The sequence below is a fragment of the Mustela erminea genome, chromosome 3, assembly GCF_009829155.1.
Source record: "Mustela erminea isolate mMusErm1 chromosome 3, mMusErm1.Pri, whole genome shotgun sequence".
NCBI classification, from domain to species: Eukaryota; Metazoa; Chordata; class Mammalia; order Carnivora; family Mustelidae; genus Mustela; species Mustela erminea.
Genome location: NC_045616.1, coordinates 99,227,036 through 99,233,854, shown reverse-complemented (window position 1 = coordinate 99,233,854; position 6,819 = coordinate 99,227,036). Strand labels below are relative to the sequence as shown.

The 6,819-nt window shown below is 37.1% G+C and overlaps 1 pseudogene; it reads right to left on the bottom strand.

The window, feature by feature from the left end:
* Nucleotides 1-279: 279 nt before the first annotated feature.
* Nucleotides 280-1,070, bottom strand: LOC116586645 (annotated as a pseudogene).
* Between the last annotated feature and the right edge of the window lie 5,749 nt (nt 1,071-6,819).

Below are 6,819 nucleotides of genomic sequence, written 5' to 3'. Positions count from 1 at the left end.
AAGATGGAGAAAAGAATGGTTTACAAATTACTGATGAACACTAAGGGAATCATGTTTTTTCCTTTCTTTATGGGCTTCTCAAAATCAAACATATTTTTCCTCAAATTAAAGTTACATTAAGAGTTTTTGAAAAATTAAACCCCTACCTTAAGAACTTAAATGTCCTTAGATTTAAAATAGGACTTTTAAATTTAAAATCCTTGAAAAGACAGTCTGGAACTATGGTTTTTTAAAATGTTGCTTTGGGGAAAATCTTGATTCATTGATTCTAATAACTTTTTCTTTGCTTGCTTACTATAAAACAACATACTGTTACTGTGAAGACAATTTCTGATTCAGTTCCAATGCTCTTGTATTTTCATGAGTTTTGGCATTGTTTACCAGCACATCAATAAGCTCGTAGTCATTTTTGGCATGTAAGTGTCTCAGTAGATGCCAATATGCCATTGATACAATAGACTTGGGTTACCCAGGCTGATATACCACTCTTTCCAAAAGTCGCCATGTCTCTCTTGCCCCCATTTTGCGGTTGAATTGTAACAAAGCTTGTAAAAAGACAGCAAATGGACAAAAACAAAGTTTTAAGGCCTCAGTTGTAACTTCTTGAACCAAAGATGACTAGTGATCATTGGAAATATTAGCCATGCAGGTTTTTAAAGCAAGTAGGGCTAGTCTCAATAGACTCAACAGCTTCCCACTCCCATTGCCCTGTTGGGATGCGACTTGCAGACTCTTTCTATAACACATTTCTGCAGCACCCATCATTCCTTGGGACTGATATATGTGTGCTAGCCACTACCATGCTGGAACAGAAGTTGAGTTGGACATGACTGTTTTTTGCAGCTCTTCAAGGACGGCATCTGGGAGAGGGTTTTGTGACTCCAGGAGTAGTTTACACTGAACTTGTCTCAAAAGTAAAATAACAGCGGACTGATCAGGGTTACTTTTTAAATTCCTCATGCAGAGGGCTTCAGCTTCAGATATTCTTCCTGTGTCTACTAGACCAGTGACAGCCTGGGAGAGACACCACTTTTCCAGAGATTGGTTATAATCCTTAAGGAATTCTTTGTCTTTTAACCCTCAACCCCCCCATGTTGCATCTCCACTTCCTCATATCAGGGAGATCATACGATAGTTGTCTTTCTCTGATCGACTTATTTTGCTAAGCAGAATACCCTTTAGTTCCATCCACGTTGTCGCAAATGGTAAGATTTCATTTTTTGCTTTTTGTTGGCTGCATAGTAGACTAGTCAATTTTTTAAGAGCCTTAGTTCCTTTTGTTATAAATGGTATTAAAAATCTAAATTAGAACACAGTGCATGCTTGTTGTTAAGGGGGGCTGTTGCTTCTAGAGGCTAGTAGTTTACAGAGTCAAGAAATAGGTTTATAAATTTTTTAATGAGAAAAAAAAATAGGTTTGCATAGTAAAAAGTGTATGAAACTTACCTATCATTCTTTTTTCCAAATTTATTAATATATAATTTGCATATAAAATTGTGTTAAATTTGTACAATGTAATGATTTGGTACATGTATATATTACAAAATGATTACCACAATAGGGTTGATTAGCACTTTTATTAACTCACATTATTACCATTTCTTTTTTGTGGTGACATTATTTAAGGTCTACTCTCTTAGCAACATTTGAACACATAATAAAGTATTGTTCACTTTAGACTCCACATTATACATTCAATTCAAGAAATTTACTCATAAATGGAAGTTTATACCTTTGATGAACTTGTCCTCATTTTCCCCAGCATCCAGCCCCTGGCAGCCATAATTCCAATCTCTGTTACTAGGAGTTTGGATATTTAAAGTTCCACATTTAAGATAGATCATACAGTGTGGGTCTTTGTCTGACTTACTTCACTTAGCATATGTCTGCATATTCTATCCATGTTGTCACAAATGGCAGAATTTCTATTGCTGAATAATATTGCATTATATAGATAGATACACATGTAAGATAGAGATATAGTATGTGTATGTATAGATCTATATATTTTCTTTATTCATCAATGGATGTCCATTACTGGTCTTTTCCATGTCTCGACTCTTGTGAATCATGTTTTCATGAATGTGGGATATAGGTACTCTTTTTTTTAAGATACTGATTTCATTTCCTTATCATACATACCCATAAGTGGGATTTCTAGATTATATAGTACTTCTATTTTTAATGTTTTTGATGAACTTCTGTATTAGTGTCCATAGTGGGTGTATCAATGTCCATTCTAAGAGCACAGAGTTCCCTTTTCTCCACATTCTTATCAGCACTTCTTAACTAATGTCTTCTTGGTAAGAGCCATTCTAACAAGAGTGAGTGATTTTTTTAAAAAAACTTACATATAATGTATTATTTGTTTTAGGGGTACAAGTTTATGATTCATTGGTCTTACACAATTCACAGAGCTCAATGTCCATCACCTAGCCACCCTATTCCTCTCGGCCCCCTCCTCTCCATCAACCCTCAGTTTGTTTCCTGAGATGAAGAGTCTCTTATGGTTTCTCTCCCTTTCTGGTTTTGTCTTGTTTCATTTTTCCTTCCCTCCCCCTATGATCCTCTGTCTTGATTCTCAAATTCCTCATATCACTGAGATCATATAATTGTTTTTCTCTGACTTATTTTGCTTAGCATAATACCCTCTAGTTCCATCCATGTCATTGCAAATGGCAAGATTTTGAGGTGGGGGTGGGTTTGATGGCTGCATAATACTCCATTGTATATATACACAACATCTTCCTTATTCATTTATCTGTTGATAGACATCTAGGCTCATTCCATAGTTTGGCTATTGTGGACATTGTTGCTACAAACATTTGGGTACATGTGCCCCTTTGGAGCACCACATTTGTATCTTTGGGGTAAATACCCAGTAGTGCAATACCTGGGTCATAGGGTAGCTCTATTTTCAACTTTTTGAGGAGCCTCCATACTGTTTTCCAGAGTGGTTGCACCAGCTTGCATTCCCACCAACAGTGTAGGAGGGTTCCCCTTTTTCTGCATCCTCACCTGATTTGTTAATCTCTCTTTCCCTGATTTGTTAATTTTAGCCATCCTGACTGGTGTGAGGTGGTATCTCACTGTGGTTTTGATTTGTATTTCCCTGATGCCGAGTGATGTGGAGCACTTTTTCATGTGTCTCTTGGCCACCTGGATGTCTTCTTTACTGACATGTCTGTTCATGTCTTCTGCCCATTTCCTGATTGGATTATTTGTTCTTTGGGTGTTGGGTTTGAACAGTTCTTTGTAGATCTTGGATGCTAGCCCTTTATCTGATATGACATTTGCAAATATCTTCTCCCATTCTGTCAGTTATTTGGTTTTGTTGACTATTTCCTTTGCTGTGCAAAAGCTTTTGATCTTGAAAATGTCCCAATAGTTCATTTTGGCCTTGCTTCCCTTGCATTTGGCGACGTGTCTAAGAAGTTGCTGTGGCTGAGGTCAAAGAGGTTGATGCATGTGTTCTCCTCAAGGACTTTGATGGATTCCTGTCTCACATTGAGGTATTTCACCCATTTAGAGTTTATTTTTGTGTGTGGTGTAAGGAAAGGGCCCAGTTTCATTCTTCTGCATGTGGCTGTCCAATTTTCCCAGCACCATTTGTTGAAGAAATGTTTTACCATTGGACATTCTTACCTGCTTTGTGAAAGATTAGCTGACCATAGAGTTGAGGGTCTATATCTGGGCTCTCTCTTCTGTTCCACTAATCTGTGTGTCTGTTTTTGTGCCAGTACCATACAGTCTTGATGATTACAGCTTTGTAATAGAGCTTGAAGTCCAGAATTGTGATGCCACCAGCTTTGCTTTTCTTTTTCAATATTGGCTATCTGGGGTCTTTATTGGTTCCAGACAAAATTTAGGATTATTGGTTCCATTTCCTTGAAAGAAATTGATGGCCTTTTGATAGGGATTGCATTAAATGTGTAGACTGCTCTAGATAGTATCGACATTTTCACAGTATATATTCTTCCAATCTCTGAGCATGGAATGTTTTTCCATTTCTTTGTGTCTTCCTCATTACTTTCACAAGTATTCTATAGTTTTCTGAGGATTCTTTGCCTTTTTGTTTAAATTTATTCCTTGGTATCTTATGGCTTTGGGTGCAATTGTAAATAGAATGAACTCCTTAGTTCCTCTTTCTCCTGTCTTGTTGGTGTATAGAAATGCAATTGATTTCTGTGCATTGATTTTATATCCTGACACCTTACTCAATTCCTATATGAGTTATAGCAGTTTTGGGGTGGAGTCTTTCATGTAAAGAATCATATCATCTGCAAAGAGTGAGAGTTTGACTTCTTTGCTGATTCAGATGCCTTTTCTTTTTATTATCTGATTGCTGAGGTCAGGACTTCTAGTACTATGTTGAATAGCAGTGGTGATAGTGGACATCCCTGCTGTGTTCCTGACCTTAAGGGAAAAGCTCTCAGTTTTTCTTCATTGAGAATGTTACTTGTGGGGTGCCTGGATGGCTCAGTCATTAAGCGTCTGACTTCAGCTCAGGTCATGATACCAGAGTCCTTGGATTGAGCCCCACATTGGGCTTCCTGCTCTGTGGGAACCCTGCTTCTCCTTCTCCCACTCCCCTTGGTCCCTCTCTTATTGTGTCTCACCCTGTCCAATAAATAAGTAAAAAAAAAAAAAAAAGAATGGTACTTGCTGTGGGCTTTTCTTAGACCGCTTTTATGATATTGAGGTAGTACACTCTATCCCTACACTGTGAAGAGTTTTGATGAAGCAAGGGTGCTGTATTGTGTCAGTTGCTCTTTCTGCATCTACTGAGAGGATAATACGGTTCTTGCCCCCCCTTTTTTTATTAATGTATATCAGCTTGGTTGGCTTGCGGATATTGAGCTAACCTTGCAGCCCAGGAACAAATCCCACTTGGTCATGGCGAATAATCCTTTTAATGTACTGTTGGATACTACAGGCTAGAATTTTGGTGAGAATTTTTGCATCTGTGTTCATCAGGGATATTGTTCTGTAATTCCCCTTCCTGATGGGGTCTTTGTCTGGTTTGGGGATCAAGGTAAGGGTGGCCTCATAAAGGCCAGAAAGGACTTTGGAAATTTTCTTTCCATTTCTGTTTTTTTAGAACACTTTCAGGAGAATAGATATTCTTTTTTAAATGTTTGGTAGAATTCCCCTGGGAAGCCATCTGCCCCTGGGCTCTTGTTTATTGGGAGATTTTTGATGACTGCTTCAATTTCCTTGCTGGTTATGGGTCTGTTAAGGTTTCCCATTCCTTACTGGTTCAGTTATGGTAGTTTATACTCTCTAGGAATGCATCCATTTCTTTCAGATTGTCTAATTTGCTGGCATAGAGTTGCTCATAATATGTTCTTATATAATTGTTTGTATTTCTTTGGTGTTGTGATCTTTCCTCTTTAATTCATGATTTTATTAATTTGTGTCTTTTTTCTTTTTGGTAAGTCTGGCCAGCGGTTTATCAATCTTAGTAATTCATTCAAATAACCAGATCCTACTTTTGTTGATCTGTTCTACCCTTCTTTTGGTGTCTATCTCATTGATTTCTGCTCTGATCTTTATTATTTCTTTTCTCCTACTGAGTTTAGGCTTTATTTGGTGTTCTTCTTTAGATGTAAGGTTAAGTTGTGTATTTGAGACCTTTTCTGTTTCTTGAGAAAGGCTTGTATTGTTATATAATTTATCAGGACTGCCTTTACTGCATCCCAAAGATTTCAAACAGTTGTGTTTTCATTTTCAATTGTTTCCATGAATTTTTTTATTCTTCTTTAATTTTCTAGTCAACCCATTCATTTTTTAATATGATGCTCTTCAGCCTCCATATATTTTAGTTCTTCCCAAATTTCATCTTGTGATTGAATTCAAATTTCAAAGCATTGTAGTCTGAAAATATGTAGGGAATGATCCCAGTCTTTTGGTACTTCTTGAGACTGGATTTGTGACCTAGGATGTGATCTATTCTGGAAACTGTTATGTCCTAGAGAGGAATGTGTATTCTTTTGCTTTGGGATGGAATGTTCCGAATATATCTGTGAAGTCCATCTAGTCCAGTGTCATTTAAAGCCCTTTTCCCCCTGTTGATCTTTTGCTTAGATCTGTCCATTTCAATGAGGAAGTGTTAAAATCTCCTGTTATTGTATTACTGTTGATGTGTTTCTTTGATTTTGTTATTGTTTTATTTTGTTATTGATTGGTTATTAATTGGTATTTATATAATTGGTTTATATAATTGGCTGCTCTCATGTTAGGGGCATAGATATTTACAATTGTTAGATCTTCCTGTTGGAAAGACCTTTTGAGTGTCCTTCCTCATGTCTTACAGTATTTGGATTAAAATCCAATTTGTTTGATATAAGGATTGCCACCCCAGCTTTTTTTTTTTTTTTGATGTTCATTCGTATGGTATATGATTTTTCCCACCCTCTCACTTTAAATCTGGAGGTGTCTTTGGGTCTAAAATGAGTCTCTTGCAGACAGCTTATTGATGGGTCTTGCTTTTTTATCCATTCTGTTAGCCTGTGTCTTTTGATTGCAGCATTTAGCCCATTTACATTCAGGGTAACCATTGAAAGATATGAATTTAGTGCCACTATTGCGTGTAAGGTGACTCTTACTGTATACTGCCTCTGTTCCTTTCTGGTCTACGTTAACTTTAGGCTCTCTCTTTGCTTAGAGGACCCCTTTCAGGATTTCCTATAGGGCTGATTTGGTGTTTTGTCTTGGAAGCTATTTTCAATGACAGGCTAGCTAGATACTGTATTCTTGGCTGCTTATTTTTCTCATTTACTTCTCTGAATATATCATGCCAGTCCTTTCTGGCCTGCC